The sequence below is a fragment of the Epinephelus moara genome, chromosome 5 (genome assembly GCF_006386435.1).
Source record: "Epinephelus moara isolate mb chromosome 5, YSFRI_EMoa_1.0, whole genome shotgun sequence".
NCBI lineage: Eukaryota > Metazoa > Chordata > Actinopteri > Perciformes > Serranidae > Epinephelus > Epinephelus moara.
In genome coordinates, this window is record NC_065510.1 from 16,763,877 (window position 1) to 16,782,725 (window position 18,849).

Consider the following 18,849-nt stretch of genomic DNA (forward strand, 5'->3'; position numbering starts at 1 on the left):
GTGACAGAATGTCCCAGCATCATGGTTCTCATATTGCCAGATTCCAGAGAGTCTCCCCTCTTCAGATATGGCAGAATATGTCATTTTCCAACTTGCTATGGTGAGATACATGTAAAAATGTAAGAATTTAGTCACACAGATTTGTTTTTTTCATTGATATAAAAATTAATATAAAATAAAGGCACATAGAAGGACATGTAATGATGGCAAATCTGGTTAGCCCAGATTGTCCTGAAAAAAACAATGATGGCAAATCTGGTTAGCCCAGATTGTCCTGAAAAAAACAAGATATAGCATGTGTATGTAGTTTTTATAATGACTGTGATATGAGCTTAAAAGTAAAGGCAGTAAAAATACCCCAAAAATGCCTAGGGCCCATAGGGTTAATGAAGTGTTCCTAAACACAACCAGATATCTTCCAGTAGGAGTCCGATCTGAAATCTGGAAGAATTTAACAACATTGGCAACCAAGATTAAATGTTTGGCTGATGTTAGCATGTAGCTACATGCATGTCTAGTGTGCTTGCAGCTGGGAACTGCTGTAACAGAGAATAGCGGCACTTTTTGCCATAAAAAAAAATCACCAATAAAAACTCCTAAACAGGACCGGACATCTTCCAGCAGGAATATAATCCAAAATCGGGTAGAATTTAACAACGTTGACATCCAAGATTACATGTTTCACTGATGTTACGATGTAGCTACATGCACATCTATTGTACTTATAGCCAGGTAATGACTCACAGAGAATAGCGGCACTTGTTACTGTGAAAAGTCATCAATAAAAGTTTATAAACACAACTGGGCATGATCTAGAATCGGAATTTACATCTGCAATCAAGATTACATGCATCCCTAATATTAGCACGTGGCTTACTTTAGCAGTGTAGGCAGCGTAATGTAAACACTTGCAGTAGCATGCCTGGAGCAGATAACCATATAAAGAAATCTGGCACACTATGATGTCATACTGTAGCCAGAGTAGAATTTAAAAAACATTGGAAATGCAGTCTCAGAACATTAGGAAAGCAAGCAGATTTAACATGGATAGCGTTTGCTTGAACACAATATATAGAACACAAAATACAGAAAAGCCTACTAGGTCCCCTTCAAAAGAAACCACATAATTTTCACTTGGACTGGTCATTTTCAGGAGGGTGCCTTTTTCAGAGTAGGTCTGTTCACATAAACTTTAAAAACACACATTTCATTGATATGTCTTTTAAATCAATATTTGTTTTAACCTTTTTCATTTCAAAAGCCCTGAGCTCAAAATGCCTCCTCCCTGCTCAATCAACTGGGTGTTTTTCCTCAACACCCAACCCTTAGCATAAATTGCTTTGCAGCAGTGATTGATTCAATGTAGACCGTCAGATATGCTCTGTTTCCACACAGTGCTGATCTGCTGAACAGTCACTTGTGTTTAGCAGGGTACAGCAAATTGGGAGATTGAAACAAGCAGTCTGCCTTCATGCACGTTTGTTATTTTCTTCCTCCTCCACCGTTTCTGATTTGTCAGTTTATGCCTTTTGTGGCCTTTTGGTCCGTTTGACAACCTAGCATGTTGTAAGCTTTTGTCTTTTCTTGTCCTAAGTAGAGTAATAAGGACTCACAATCTTGTAGTAATTATGCAAGATTAAATTAATTTTGGTAATTTGACACCTCTAAATTATTTAGCATTTTAGGTTCATTTTCTCCTTTTTTGAAATTGTGACCTGGAGGTTCATTTTCTGATTCTGTGGGTCAGCAAAGTGATATGTGATGGCTGCAGGTTATTTCAGTACAACATTCATGTCATTTCTAGTAAGCAGCTGCACCACCTGACTTGTCACTTCTTCACAGAATTAGCAAGAGATGCTTGGTTTCTTGTTGCTGAAGCAACCGGTCTAAGACAATACAGCAAGCTATAGTCTTTTCTTTCTTTCTTATTTTCTTTCTTTTCTTTTACCGTTTCACTTTGCACTGGGGTCAAACAGAAGATTGTATCAGCATGCTGCATGGCACAGAGGATTTGGACACTATTTGATTCGGGAGACCGCTAGGATCAATTTCAACCTGGCCGGCTCACTGCTTGGGTAGCCTCTGTGGCTGCCAGTTCAGGGCTCTGACCTGGATTACAATGCTCAATCAATGAGACTCAGGAATTTTACCCAAAGCAAGCAAGAGATAGAAACTCAGTCCTTCGGCATACACGCCCATGCTTTCTCATGCTCTCATCTGACTCATTTTTCATCCTCAGTTTCTAATTTCAAATATATATTCCTCCAAGGGTGTTTGTCTAATTCCCCCTGTGATATCTGGCGGCGGAAGTGCACATACATCAGTGTGCACATATTGCAGAGGAACGGATGTGGATTTCCATATTGTCTTTATGGCGGTTTGGGATTTGTCCAGAGTTGATAACAAGTCTCAGTAGGGCTGCATTAACAGTAGCAACAGGGAGCAGTTGAAATCCTCAGACTATATGTCAGTATGACAGACTTTGTTGTTTTGCCCATCAAGTGGTCCATTACCAGAGATAATAGTGTTTTTAAGCTTAATTTTGCAAAACACAGTAATGTTGCATTTGTCTTCCTCTCTCCTTATGTTCTGCTGTGCATCCTGATTACCTCCATTGTTTCATCCTAGGTAAGTCAATGTATACTTTCTATCTATCTATGTCTGTCTGTCTATCGATCTATCGTCTGGGCAGTAATACGAGGTTGATACAAGTGGATTTGATAACATCTCTTGTTATCTTGGACCATGGGGTTATTGATTTCAGTTTATATCAGTTTGATTACAGATACATGTTTCAGTAATTTTGCTTGGATATGAAAGAGATTTTCAGGGAGCTGATGCTGCAAATTGTACAAGGATCCCTTTACCCAGACACATTATTAGAAATATTACTGATTACATTAAAGGTGTACTTTGCAGGTTTGTCCTCATGTACACCTATACAAAGGTATTTTCTCTCAATCATCACTTATTACCCAGGAGAAGTGAGTGGCAGTGTATTTATCTGTAAAGACGTTCCTTGGCACAGCACATAGGTGGTGTTAGGACTTTATAAAGCAGGTAGTGACTAGGTGTCAGACCATTAGCAACACCTATCTAATTGGAAGTTTCGAAAATCGTGGACACAGCCCAGTAAAAGAAAGCAAATATATCAAACGATAGTGAATCTTGGGTTGGCTTTTGCTGGAGATACTGTTTAGAAAGAGTACCCAACAACTCCTGCATGGTATATCTTTAAGAATTGACCCCAAAGCAGTTTTAATCAACATGAGCACACTACAGCAGTCAACACAATAGTTCAGCTCTATACAGATTCTACAGTCAGTGAGTATTGAGTGACCAGAAAAAAAGCCCAAGTACTTTCTTGAGTCCAGAGTTATGGTACGCATCATGTGGACTCATGTATGTTACTTTTAGTTGGTGTGTCCGACTTAAAGGTGCATTACTTTCTCTAGTGGAGTTTGTTTTGGATGGGATGTGTCTGCAGATTGTGTACCTGGCTGTTGTCCCATTGATAGTTTCAGAGATTTGAGGTAGTTCAACAATATTTTACCTCAATATTGCACATCTTACACATGGCTTTGCTTTTGTCCAGCTTTTCAGTGTCTTTGTAGTTTTTAAATCCGAACTGCAACTAGACATCTGCCTCTCGGATTAGTAAAGGACTTCCTGGCATATTTTGATTCAGCTGAGGTTTGCTGGTCTGTCACGTGGCCAGAGTGTCTCATTGCACGAAAAAACCAAAGGCTGACCATCAGAGACTAACTGGGTGAAGGCTTCACGCATCCAAAAACGAAAAGGCATTTATTAAAAGATCAGCTTTGGGATTTTATGAATTCATATCAGATCATTCAGATGAAGATTGATTTAAATTGGAAAATTGATTTTTTTAAGCCGAATCTTTGTATTTTATCTTTGTTAATTTCTTCTACAAGTGTGGAATAGGATAGATTCCCTGCAGCGTAAGGAAAGGATATATAGAAGTGACTAATGTGGTAGTAACATCACTAAAATGGCTTTGATAGTTAATTGATTTGACGGTAGTGTAGCAATTCATTGATTAGTTCTGTACTTTTAATCTGCAATTTGGCAAATACAATTACCTTGTAAAAGTTGGCACAGTGGAAGTTTCCCCCCAAAGAAATCCAGATTATATTCATTATACTGCAGACCATTACAGACAGAAACATTCCTAGTCTAATTTGCTATTATGGCAAACACAGTTGCCCTTGGCATAATAGCTCCATTCAAATCAGCTGTCCTGCCCAATCAGGAAGTTATAATTGGTAGGGCAAAGGCAAACCCCAGCAGTGTGATTACAGTAAAAGGACCCCGGTGAAACTGTTATTCAGGGTTATCTGCATGCAAATGTGACAACATACTGGACGACTGGAGTATGTCCAAATGCTAGGTGTAGCAGAAATAGCGACAAGCTTAACTAGCAGTTCAGGCTGCAGTGTGGAAGCCAGTGAACAGTGGTTAGCAACAGCAGTAACATCTCTTACAGAGTGAGTATGGTGGTGTGAGTGTATGCTGATTGATTAGCAGTGGTAGATCGTATTGTTCCTTATAGAGCTAAACCCCTTTACGACAGTCATAGGCTGGCTTGGCTTGGCTTGGTTTGGGCCGTCAGCCCAGCACAGAATGGAAAAAAATCAGGAAATGTTGAGCTTTCAAGCAGCAACTTCTAATGCAGATGATAGTGAACATGAAATACTAAAATAAAGCAGATATCTAATGTAAAAACAGGACGCAGGAGAGAAACTGAACTCCAAACCACAGAGATTCAGTTAGAAGCTACAAAAGTACTGAGAGATGAACATGCAGAGACTTTTAAAAATGCCTTTCACTCTGGTCTCCTGCAGACAGAGGTGAGTAGAGTCTTGTAACACACGCTTGTTCGGGGGGCAGGGTTGTCGGGGGTTCGGCTGCGGTCAACGAGACATAAACACTACACGCTTAAGGGTGGGCGGCCCAGCTTTTGGACATACTCCTTGGAAGGTCCATCTTCTAAATCGACAATGGAAACACAAATCGGCGTGGCATGGCTTTACTCGCCATGGCCAACATTGACAATGGAAAAAAGGTAGTAGTGTGCACCAATATTGTAGTCTAAATTCTAACTTTGGGTGACATTATTAAAATTAAGTGACTCATATTTAGAGTTAGATAGACCAGTTTAACATGTCAGACATGATATTGTGACTTTCCTATTTATGGCAACATCGTAGACAGCTACTCTTTATAAAACTGCTGTCAAAAATATCTTTATAGGTGATGATTTCTGTTCAACAAAAGTGTTGTTTATTTTGGTTATAAGGACTGAAGTTCTTCTGCAGAAGGTACTCTTCAAATGTAACCTGCCAAAATAAAACAAACATTTGGTTATATAAATGATACTAAATTCAGACCCTGAGTAAAAACCTCCCCTCTAACAGACATTGCAGTTGTTATATGCTACACTGAACATACACACTACATCATGCATTCTCATGTTAACATACTAAGGAGTGTCAACAGTGTCAGTGTAAGACTGCACTGTAGTGTGCCACATTATATTCCACTGCCGCCACACTATCATGAGCATTGTAAGCCCTGCCACTCACACATTGGGTCTGTGTAAAAGATCAGAGGGTTCAGGTAGTGTCGAGTGCCTGTGGATGGATGGGTGCTTTGAGGCAGACAGCCATGCTTTATGGCTTCTTGGTTTTGGAGTGGCAGTGCCAGAGTCGAGTGTGTCGACACAACAATGATCGCTCAAAGCTGCTGATGCAACCCTTGACAGCAAGACACGGTTGCTTTTGTGGACATGTGCACATGTATACGCACAACACAAGGACTAAAAAAAAAACCACCTTATCAATAGCCGACTAATAGCAACCATGTGAAGTCAGGGGAAATTAATGAATGAATAAAATGAAGGGAAAAAGGGAACTATAGTCAGTGCAGATGAATGATGAATGTATAATACGCACACAAACACAGACAAGCACGCATAAAGCCAGACGAAGACAGAGTCAGAGAGATTTTGTCATTTTCCAATCCCATCCAGGAACCGACTAAAAAAAGCACTTCGAAGGCAGCCGACGCTCAGAGTGTAGCAGGTGCTTTCTTATACTCTTAAACTTTCCCATCACATATCTCTTCTCTTTAAATAGGACGAGGAGAAAGAAAGCAACAGAAGGAGAGGGAGGTTCAAGGACAGAAAGGGGAAATGTGATTGATCTAAAGGGAGATGTGTCTGGCCAGGCTCTCAACTATACCCTCCCCACCAACCCTGTTACAGCCCATAGATCCAGCCGTCCTACCTAAGTCAGGGTGATGGAGGACCTTGTCTGCCTCTGTGCTGCAATGAGAAAAGAGAGGGGGAGAGTGCAATTGTACAGGCAGTTCTGGACAAGTCTGGGAGTGGGCCGATGCAGACAGTAACCTAACACAGTTGAGGTTTCAGGGCCAGGTTTAATAATATCAGGGTTTTACTTATTAGAACACATTACACAGATCGGTGCTGTAAGTGCAAATATAATTAAAGTAAGAAATAGTTTCCCAAGTTATTAAAATATGTCTGCCATGAAGGGCAGTATATGTAACTGAAAATGTTGCCCATAATTAAGGCTGCAGCCAACAGGTACTTTCATTGTTGATTAATCTGGTGGTTATTTTCTTGATTGATTGATTAATTGTTCCCTACAAAAAGAAATTTGTGAAAAATGGCCATCAGTGTTCCCCAAAGCTCAAGACGATGTCCTCAAATTTCTGGTTTTGTCCACAATCCAAAGATATTCAGTTTACTGTCATAGACCCTTGAACGCTTCAACGGTTTCCTCCAGTTTGTTTTGCTATCAAAGCTAATGTTAGCTAATGCACTAAAAAGTTAGCGTTACAGAGAAATCCAATATTCCTTTAAATACTTCTCCAATTTCTGATTCGGTGGACATGATAACCCTTAATACACATAACGTTATTCATCCCTACAACAGTAAATACTTTTCCCCTAACCTGATATGAAGTGTGCACCGCGCATGCAGTATTTCTGATGATTGCGTCCGTCCAGTCCTTTCATCTTATCACATTTAACCATAGTTGTCTTTGTTTTTGTTGACGGGCAGTGGTGGCTCCATCGACACTGAGGTAGTCAACTAAGCTCGCCAATCCATTTTTTATTTTTCTGGCAGCTGAAATACACGAAATATGGCCTAAATGGTCTGCCCTCCCACCACAAGCCATACATCCTGGGGATTCAAGCAGAATCATTTACTGCCAGAGCAAGGGCGGATGTAGCTATGAGTGGGGGTGGATGAGCAGGGTTGGGAGAACGTGCTCCTGGGCTGCAATGGGGGATGTGACTTAACTCATTTAGCTTCTCTCTCAGAATGAATTTGGCCATTTTGCTCTTCATGGGGTTAAGACTCCATTGTGGTGTCGAAGACCCCCCTGAGTGACTTTGTAAGTGGAGTGCTTTACTCTCCGAGTGATTAGCAGGAGAAGGTGCTCAGAGGTTTCAAGGCTGCCAGCTGACACAAAGGGACAGAGGAGGTGACCAAAAGAGATGGCATGCTGGCAGAGAGGTAATAATTAGGCAAGTACAAAAAGTGAATGGATGAATGACATTCTCGAAAGTGAAGAAGGTCGGGGGAGGAGTAGTTTTTGAGAGGAGGTTCCTTGCTGGTGGATGATGTAGGAGAAGGGCACCTCCTTGTTGGGGCGGGAGGGTTTGATCTAGCCCTGGAACCACTCCAGTGTGTCTTCTGGCCGTCCCCGAGGGAAGCGGGTACACTGAAAGCTCCTGGCCAACCTGTGGACAACCTTGGCATCAGTAATGAGCCTGGTGGGCCTGAACTTCTGCAGCAGACTGTAACCCAGGCAACAGGCTAGCCACCACATGCTCCCTGAGATTGTTTACAAAATGACAAGTGGCTTAGGTGGGAGCCTGCAGCTAAATCAGATGTGTTGGCCTCAGCTCAACTGACAGGGGCTTTATAACATAAAGGTGCCTTTATTTTTCACCCATTTGTATTTTTTTACGCTGGATTCTTTGGTGCGTTTAAAGCAAAACATTCAGAAATCATAAATCACATCAAGGGGAGTCTAAGCTCCTTGTGTTTCTTGCTCCCCCTTGGCCTTTTTGTCTTTGCTTATTGCTGTTTTGTTCTTTTCTGTAGCCCTAAAAGGAGCCATTATTGCATGCATATAAGTCCTCCAGTAATCAGATTTGATGGACAGTTTTAATCACCAACTGCTGAGCAGACAAAGTCAAACATACTATTGGCCGTGGATTCCAAAGTGCGGTAGATTAGATTTGGCTGTGCTGTGCAATACCAACACTGGAAGTAACTAAGAGCTATTTACTAAAGCAATTGTTACCAACTGGTGGATCGCAGTCCAAAAGTGGATCCTGGGTCCATTCTGAATGGACCGTAAGTGACTCGTAAATGTGTCAAGTTTGGAAAAAAAAAAAAAAACTACATACACACACACTTCATTTTAAAGTACAGTTAATTTCCCTGCAGTGGAGTGACTAACAAACATCTACTTGACAGAGACAGCAAACTAGCTTGATGACATGGCCAAATGCAATTATGATGCTGTATTAAACTGTGTGGACCTTGAACTAATCCATGGCTGGACCAGTTGGACACCACTCTGCTAAAGGAATGTGCTTAAAAGTCCAGTGTCTAAGATTTAGGGGGATTTACTTGCATCTAGCAGTGAAGATTGCAGATTGCAACCAGCTTAAACGCTCTTAGGTTAGATTTCCCAAAGTGTTAATTTTTTAGGAGGTTTTTACCTGGAGCTGAATCCACAGAGGTATCTTCCTCTCCAAAACAAACAGACACTGTGATTTAAACCAGTGAAACAATGAATAAAGCAGTTTCAAGTTACAAATCATTATTTTTCCATCACTGTTTGCTCATGGCAGAAATACATGCAGGCCGCTAACCTAGTCTCTGTTAATCTGTGCTCACATTTTGTCTCTGATCATTTAAGATCCAGACGTTCAGAGGGTTTTTACCAGGCGCCGAATTCTCAGCCAAGGTCTCTTCCTTTCCAAAACAAATGGAATTGAATATTTAAACCAGTAAAAACACTTAATAAAGCAGGATTACTGATGCTCTCATCATGAAGGGGCTGCTAACTATGGTGGCTGATGCGAATTAGCAGTTGTAGAATCACAGCAATGCAACTTCGCTTCTCTGTAGATGAGGACCTGCTCGCTATGTAGATATAAACATCTTTATAAGGTAATGAAAGCACAGTGATTCCTATTTTCAGGTGATTATTCACTAAAGAAACATACTCATTATATTGTAATACATTCCTGCAAATATATCCCCCGAAATCCAGCACACTGGACCTTTAAGCTCAGTAATAATTTACAGCAGTGAGCTTTGCTGTCTGCAACTGCAAGATAACTAGCTTGCATCTCCTGACGTGCAAAAACACCTAAAGGATCGCTCCTTAAACCGCTGCACCAATTAACTATAGCAGGATTATTAAGTTACACAACCATGCAGGCCCATCTAGGTAAGTAATGTTACCTGGATACGTTAGCTTTATTATTATGCCAGTGTTACCTTTAACCATGTCACTCACTGAGCTGGCTGAGGTTGGGAGCTCTTAAATTTATGCCACACACATTTCAAACACGTCATTCATCTTGATGTGTTGCTGGTCTTTAAAGCAACTGCCTTTGCGCATGTTGAGTCACCGTTCACAATGTCTGAGCTTCCTTCTGGAGGAGAGGGCTTGTTGTTTTTCATGTCATGCCCACCACATGTTGGCTAGACAGCTAATTACCAGTCAGGATCACACTGACACATACAAAAACACACACATGCACTCTAATTCTCTCCCTCCTTCCTGAGGAACAACAGAGAAACTTATAACACGATGAGCCAAGAGAAAAAAAAGTAAATAAAATGAGGAGTGCATTTGCAAAGAGCACTGGTGCCCCTGTTAATAAATGTCAGTCCCAGTCTCTCGAAGAACAGTTGTATTGCTGAGTCATGTGTACTTGTGTGTACAGCGGAATCAGGTGCTTATCAAACAATGTTATATTTTGTAACCTGACCAAATACACTCTAATTTTCTATAGAAGAAATATAACAAGCGGAATTCACTCATTCATAATAGATGACAAACTCTGGGTTCTCTCACACCAGCCCATGTGGTGAAACACATCCTGTGACACAAAATATCACAAATTGATGTGTTTTGTATATTTGAAATTGTGCCACAATTATGCCACAAGCTGGTGGACATTTTGTACTGTAGTAGGTGTAGTGGCAAGTGCAGGTTTGCAAGAATTAGCTCCACTGCGTCCAGCTGTCCAGAAAAAAGACAGATATTTTCAAAAGTCTGCACATAAAAACGTAGAGTCATGGGCATATATGTCAGGAGTAAAGTCTTACTCAATGGAAAGATGTGAAGGAGTGGCTGGCTGTTCGAATTAATAGTTTGAGATAGCTTCGTTGTTAATGGAGAAGTAAAACATCTGGTGCTGCCAAATTAGCAGTTTCAACCGAAATAATACTTGCTGTCAATCAGTAGTCTGAATATGCTGTAGCTGTGCATTGTTTCACTCTGTTTATCAGGTCGTAATTGTTTCTGTTGACTGTTTAACAAGACTGAAGTGAAGAGGCAGGTACGACAAGAGAGTAATGTCAGATAGGTCACAGCTGGCGTCTGCTTCCATGCGGTTTGCTAACTTCAATTTTATAGCTGCTTTTTCATTATTTAGCTGTACTGCAGTGTTAGGCCAGACATGTCCAGGCTTACCAAGGAAGTCGTACCACTCGATTATACACCCTGGTGGCAGAACACATCAGCACCTTGGTCATGTTGTGAACCAAAATGTGCTGGTAGGGTGTAGAATTGGTGTGCAGTGATGATCAGCACTCACTGGTCTGTCTGAGGACGGGGAGGGAGAGCTGTGTTTCCACTGGAAGGTAGCTGGGGGAAAGTGAGGAATAGCTTCACTCTGACTCTTAACTCAGAGTACTTTCCAGTCTTACACAGCCTCGGTGATCGGGTGATGAAGCTTTCTAAAAATATACACCTTCCCGGTGCTAACGAGCTATGAGTGATGTTTCTGGCATCGACACAGAAAGAGGTATTTAACAGCAGACATGTTGCTAATTTGCAAAGGTCCCTGCTGGTTCCAATAGCTGCAGGGCATCCTATCTTGTAGTATACACATCTCATCTGCCCATGCATAATGACGACTGCAGAGTTGCCAAAGAAAACAATGATATCTGTGAAGTTAAGTGACATAGGCAGGGATATTCACCAAAATTTCCATTGTCTGTTGCTTTACATTTTAATTTACTTAAAGAAGTATTTTACTGCTAGTAGATGGTCATAGGCAGCACTGGGCTGTCTGTGCAGTGGACCGATGCAAATACTTTTGAAATTGGTGAGACGTGACCAGAGAAAACAGAGGACTGTGGCATTCAGTTTTGCTCAAGAGGTAGAAAACCTACAACTGCCAGAATGCACTGCACTGCAATGGACCAATAAACGCTCTGGCTGGTGGGTGACCTAATGCAAGTTGGTTTTGGCCAGCTCGTCCAAAAACAAGAGGGAGGCTGGCTGGTACAATCTCATATTAAGTGAGATTTATACTTGTGTGGTGGTGTGTCTGTATCACTCTCCAGTTACGCCTCCAAAACACTAATCGGCGATGGGGTTTCTGTGAAGTGCTGTAAAGTTTAGTTGATTCAAAACACAAAACTAACAAAACAACTGTCTTATACTAAACACATTTTCCAAACAAATATAACATGCTAACATTATTAGCACAAGTCTATGGCATTTTACATTGTATAAATTAGCCTAGCGACTAGTGGAATTTTCCTCTACTCCTATGAAGCAAGGGAAAACAGCAACATTTAACAAAGGTAACATTACAAAATTCAACTCCATCACAACTCACAAGGTTCACGGACAAAACAACTGTCTCATACTAAACATGTTTTCCAAACAAATATAACATGGTAACATTATTAGCACAAGCCTATGGCATATTACATTGCATAAATTAGCCTAGCATTGAGCAGAGATTTCCTCTGCTCATATTAAGTCAGGATAAATCACACACAGGACTTAAAACGCTATTTTTCGGAGGCTTCATTGCCTTCAAAATGTATTGTTTCTTATCCGTGAAATCAAAGTAAATGCAAACTTCGTTTCCACTGAGGAAAATGACATGAATATAGACAGGTCTGTGTCACTGCAGCACGTAGTTACATTTCTGGGGAGATGCACATCAGGCTACAGCGTAAAGTACAGCGTAGGCCTTATTTTGACACAGAGCCTACGCCAAAGGTAAGGCGTCAATATGACACAGAAGTATAAATCCTGCTTAACAGTTAAACAGTAAGCTGAAATATGTTATGATGCGACTGTCTGACTTTGTGTCCTTGGTGGCAGTGGGTGCACACAAATGAGGAAGTACAATCTGTAGTTCGAGCAACGGCCCTGGAGCCAGCCAGACATCTGGTGGCTGGTAAGCCATAGGGAAGTTTACCATAGTTCATTTGCATATTGTACCCATTTTGTTATGATACAAAGCTGGTGGAAAATGGTGGAAAATCTTCAAGTATCCCTTGAAGAGATTAAAATGCTGCCTTCAGTTGGAAATGTTTTTTGAGTGAATGAGGTGCTACAGTTTTGTACTGATTAGAGCTGCGGGGAGGTGGTTTGGACGGATGGTGGGCGTACAAAGCACAGGAACGTGACATCGGCCCATCCTGAGTCCCATCTGTGGTTTGATGGAACAAATGGTTCAGGTTAGAAAAAGATTGTGGTTTTGGTTGACTGTTAATAAACACATCTCGTCTTGTGCCTCGAGTCACTGTGGACTTTTTCTGTTATGAAATCGAGACAGTTATCTTTCCCTGACCTTCACCAAAAAGCTGTGGGTGCCTAAACACCCATAAAAAAAGTTTGATAATGCTGTAGTGGTTATTGTATCGCAAGACTGGATATTTTGGCAGAAAACGAATGAATGTTTTCAAAGAACATTTTACTGCAACGACATTTTTGTAACTTGCCAGATACGGTAATGAACAACATTTAATTCGGCCGGGCATTATGTTTTTCAAAACACTGGTCTGTACATAAACATAATTTTTAAGAGACAGGGTTGTTACTGTACATGAGCCACTGAAACTGAAATTCAGAGCCGCTGCCCACTGCCAAGGAAAAAGCAGCTCCTTTTTCTTTTTGTTTTAACAACTTGTAAAGTCTGCAGGGGGTGAGTGTTACTCATTCTCAGAAGTACGGGTGGAGTGGTGGCTTAAGCCACAGGACATCACAAAAAACTCCTTGGGTGTTTTATTTATTAAGTTATTTATTCAAACTGCAGTGTGACAGATACATGTACGTTTTTGATTATTTGAAGTAGTATTAAAAACATTTCTAAGGTTCACACAGGCACTATATTTGGTTTGTACTGTCACAGTTTCTACATGTTCTTGTCTAGATAGAGTCTAGAACAGGACAAGCTTGTCCAGCCTTTTACACTATTGTTAAAGGGATGGTTCGAATTTTTTGAAGTGGGATTGCATGAAGTTCCTATCTATAGTCTGTGTATTACTTATAAATATCAGTTGGCAAGGACTACCAACACGGAAGCTAAGCATTGCACTGCTGTTAATGGGGGTTAGCAGCAAAATGTATTTCAGCCACTTAAAAAAGACCCACCCAAAACCATCAATATCAGTTCAAGTGGGTGATATCTTGAAAATATTTTCACTACTTTAGCTTGACGTCAGACAGCCCTCTCCTTCGGCCCATTCAGTCTTCCTCTGCAAAAGTTCTTCTTCTGTATACTCTGGTTCATAACGGCATTTGGTCATTGCTGTCTAAGTTGCTAGTTTTTTTACTTCCATGTATTTTTTGTCACCTCTATAAATCGTTGAAAATCTGACCCAAATAGCTGTCCTGCGGTATAATACAGTGTGCGGCACAGTTGTGCTTATAGGAATGCAGAAGTAGGAAGAAGGAGGTTCGGTTTTGAAATCATAGTTCCAAAGGACAGGGTTGTCTGACGGCAAGGTGAAGCGGTCAAATATTGTCAGTTTAGCATCCAATAAGGCTGATATTGATTTCTTTTCTTTTTTTTTTGTTGGCTGTTTAATAGATGGCTAAAATACATTTTGCTGCTAACCCCTGTCCACAGCGGTACATTGGTTAACTTCTGTGTTGGAACTCCTGCCTGCTTCTCCAAACTGGGCAAGCGGAGAACGCCACGTACTGAAGTAGATACACTGACTGTCAATGAGTATCTCATACAGCCCCACTCAACTCGGTCTCACTTGGAAGTTGTCGAAATCCAGCGGTTGGGCAGTGACTTCCGGCGTCAGATACTGTTGAAAAAAGCCATCCTTTCACATCGGTATGATTCGCGGCTGGTCGCAACAACCATAGACCTTCACCTGGGAGGGTAGTGTTCGCTTCCCGTACTATTGTAGAGCCAAAGCCTGTTCTTTCTTCCGAAACCCAACCACGTGTGTGTTGGCAAATCATAACCATGTGTGTTTGTTGTTTAAGGAAAAAAGCGTTAATTTGCAGTGTTGTACTGACGTATTTTGAAAGAGACTGTATGTAAATGTTAAATTCTTTGTGAAAATGGAAGTGTATTTTGGAAAAAGACAATGCATGTAACAAGCAGAACCTGACACGGTGTCCCAGAACATTAACAACCAACGCACACAGGGTACCGTGCACGTCGTATCTTGATGTGGAAAATCCATGACGCAACTTGGATATGTGACAAGGTCGGAGTCAGAATGTGTTGCCCTGCTTGTCATCGTTCTTGGTTACAGCATCACATTTTTGAATTATTTCCTTTGTACCATTGAATTCAAGAGCAAATGACATTCATTGTCAGGCCCACTTGGAATAAGAACCAAAACAAGTTCTTGTGCATGTCTCACGCATCCCAGGTTATTTCTCCATTAACCCTGCTGTAATGAAAGAAAGAAATGGTTTTGTCTCGTCTTTCAACTCTGTAGATGTAAACTTCATTGTCTCTGAATTCAAATCAACTCATTTACTTTATCTGACCTCATCTCATTTTATTTCACCATCATATATGTTGTATAATCTTAGGACACAGTAACCCACAATCTTCCACTGCCACCTGATATATTATTTCCCTTTTGAGAGGGAAGTGGGTCCAAAGAGCAATCTGGATGGGCAGATTGTGGAGCTCGGGTGGTTCAAATTGGCATAGCACCCCCCTTCACCTCCCCCACCCCTCCCATCCAACCATCCCCCGCAACACTGCCAGATTCTCCCTTCAAGCTTTCTCAAGCTCACTGAATTGTTAGCCTGAGGCTTCAGAGCAAACCCCAATTCAGGAGGCTTTTGTCAACGCAACACACCCATGAATATGAATATCATTATCTGCTGACATCAGGACACAAGGCAGATTAAAACACGATTATCCGGCTTGTTGTTATTGTTTCAGGCAAGAGATTTAAACTAAAAATTTGAAGATGTGAGAGCTGAAATAATTTACATCCAGCTGTGCTGTTTGTTTACATGTCTCGGGGTATCATGGGCCTAGTTAGAATTTGTGTACATGAGTTGTTTTTGAATCTCAGTAATTGCCACCCTCCTCCTCTGTGTTTATGACTGCAGTGTTAAAATAATGACAAGAGGGCATATCTGAATTTTTGGACAAAACTAGGATTTATATGCTTGTGATGAAAAACCTTAATGCAAAACCAATGGCACAGACTTTTAAGAAATGTTTATGTTATGTAACCCGCATAACCATGGCTCTCTGATACTGCATAGCACGATGCTATAATCTGAAAATTATACCCAAAGGTTTAGATGTGGATCATTTGGATGCAGGTCCCACTTTTTTTGTTTACGAACTGGTCGGAGCTATCAGTTTTCCCTCTCGCTTTGCCTCTTTGTTACTGTTTTCTTTCTCAACTTTGTCATGCACGCCATCAGGTCCGTCACAGACAGGCAGGTGACAAAGATAATCTCGGAGCCTTTGACAGGGTGTCACATCGTAGGCAAAGCCCTTTAAACACGGCCCGTCCAAGTTAATGGCACACTCTGAAGGGAGAAAATGGATAGCCTGAGAGACAGAGAGGCTGTGTTGACAGCCCCAAAGCACGAGGACACACATGAGCCGTCATGTGTTTCTAACTCGGGTTGTTCTGACACGGGGCACAGCAGGTATCTCAGATATCGCTCTCCTGACAGCTGCAAAGACACAAAGGCTTTCATGCTCATTTCCTAAAAACCCCCGCCTTGCAAAAAAAAAAAAAAAAAGATGATTACTGTTACTTCTGCCGTAAGACAAGACAAGTGCAGCCAAGACGCAGTGTGAAGCCTTAGTGGTGTTTCCGCCAATCAATCGTAGGTATCGAACTGGAGTAACTGTTAAATACACACCGAGTATTTTGTCAAAACATCATATTTTGTCTTTTATATGACACCGTAACATTTTCAGATGAAACCCACAATATGAATGTGTATGCATGCATGCGTATGTGCGTGCCTGTTCTCACAAACAGCTGTGATACCCCCCACAGCCCCGCCGATTTCCATACCTCTATACAGTGGAACAAGTGGGTGCAAAGTGCTGTGACTCTACCCCTCAGGCATTCTATTTATTTGTTTATTTGTCTACATTCATTTCTCCTGTTCCTGGCAGGGGCTGGGGAGGGTAATTACTGGTGTGGAACAGCAGGAGAAGAAGCCAATTTAAGTGTGGGCACCACTGAGGTGTGAGGCCAGCCCCGTGAGGCTCCGGCTCCTCACCTGTTCCATTTAGGCTTGGAAGAGAAGAGAGGCCACTGGGGCTAGCCACAGTATGGGATTAGACACAGCATTTGGACACACACGCACTCTCTATCTCGCCGTCTCTCCCTCTCCAAATCAATAAATAATAACATGGGGACAAAAATGTTCCATCTAACAATATATTTGAGTGAGAAGATATTTTTTATTGTCCCATAAAGAAAGCTGAGAGTTATTAGCCCACCATGCAACCAGAAAATCCAGATCATTACATTTGTTAGGGTAAAAACAAAAATATCTGAGACTGAATAGTATTTGAAATCTATCTCAGCTTGTTACCTGTTTTTTTTTTTTCTGCAATGCCGAGCATCATAACAGCTTAAAAGCTTAACACACCAAACCACACATCACAAGTGACAATAATAGCTTCACTCTTTTAAATAGACAGGGATATGGAGAATAGGTATTGTGCGGGAGAAAGAAAAGACAGAGATTGATACAAACTTAGAGTATGATAACGGGATTTAGAAGAGAAAAAAGTTGTACACACCTATGACGACCTTCCTCAGAGGCTCGGGGCAAGGTCATGGAAATTGTGAGTTTCTCTAAGTCCCTCCAGAGGGACAGGTGCGAAACTGGAAAAACTGATTCTCCTACCATGATCGCTCCATTCCAACACCCACTGTGAAACCCAATCACCTTCCTTCCACTTTTTTTTTTTCCATACCACCCGAAAACTCTTAGGCTGCTGTAAGACATTTTCAGAGCCCACTGCAAGAAACAACTGAAGTAAAAGGATCTCTATAAAAAAAAGAAATAGATAACATCTCGTTCTAAATGTTTAATTTTCAAACATTAACCCTCTAGACACAAATAGCATCTTTTTTTTTTTTTTTTTTGACACACTACACATATTAAAAATGTATTTCAAATGAAAGAATCGCCCCCTCACTCGCAGAGCCCAGGAGAGGCAATTCAACAGGCATGTCAGCACCTAGCCTGTAGCCAAGAAACATTTTGCAGGGGCATCATGCAACATCTTTAAAGGTTACAGATAGGCCCAGTGTTAAGTAACTGCAGCTACCTACGTTCCCAACTGTATACTGCCATGTTCACATATCCTAAAGCATCATCCCCCAAAATGACTGATGCATAAAAAAGAGTTTAATCATTTATTTATGTGTACTGTCACACTGTAAGTCGTGCTCACAGAAGATACACTCAGAGACACGACCACAAAGGAAACACTATATTTAATGAGGTTAGCATAAGACAGGCATAACACTTTCATAACGATTTCAGTCTCTTTCAGTTCAAAGCCGACACTGCTCTCAGTCGACATTGGCCAAAGGCACATTATCCCGTCACAAACATCACAAACAACGACCATACGCTCACCAGTGCATTTTACTTTTCTTTTATCAACAGTTTCACAAATTCCCCTAATCTGCCAAATCCAGCAAACGCCCTGTTCCACAGAGGATTAGTTTGATGAGTATTTACAAGTACATAGCCTATAGCTAAGTTCATGTTCAAGGGAGTGACACTTGATGAGGACAGCATGCATGAACAACTAAAATGCATTTATATAAAATAGACTTATAGGAGTCAGTACAATATGTTTGCCACAGGGCAACACAAGGCATCACCAGGGTCCCTAGAATGGATGTAGTCATATGTTATACATGAGAGTTCTGTCTTTATGCAACAGTGTCTCCTAGACATTATGTTTAGATTGTACCAAGTTGTTATCATAAAGATGTTGCTGAGATAAGATAAGATAAGATAAGATAAGATAAGATACACCTTTATTGATCCCATAATTGAGAAATTCCAGTGTTACAGCAGTCAAGGAAAAAGAGTCGGATTGAAGATTTCAAAATTAGACTTAAAAACTTAAATAACTAGGCATGCAAATAAGTACAAAAATCCAAGAGTCGGCGATAAATAACAATAACAATAATAATAATAATGAAAATAATAGGAAGTGGATAATAATGAGCAGCAGTGAATGAGAATGAGCAGTGGATAAAGGGAGCACATCTAGTGCAAGTGATTGTATGTGCAAAACAGCAG

At 41.0% G+C, this 18,849-nt stretch overlaps 1 protein-coding gene across 2 annotated transcripts in view; it reads left to right on the top strand.

Moving 5' to 3' along the window:
* ctnna2 (catenin (cadherin-associated protein), alpha 2) overlaps positions 1-18,849 on the top strand; it is a 512,716-nt gene that overhangs the window by 223,757 nt on the left and 270,110 nt on the right. The window contains exon 1 of one of the 2 annotated variants that reach the window (XM_050043847.1): positions 2,429-2,466. The exons of the other annotated variant lie outside the window; for it this stretch is intronic. The gene's annotated coding sequence lies outside the window, so the exon portion shown is untranslated. Of the gene's footprint in view, positions 1-2,428; positions 2,467-18,849 lie in introns of those variants that run through there. 2 annotated transcript variants of the gene reach the window in all.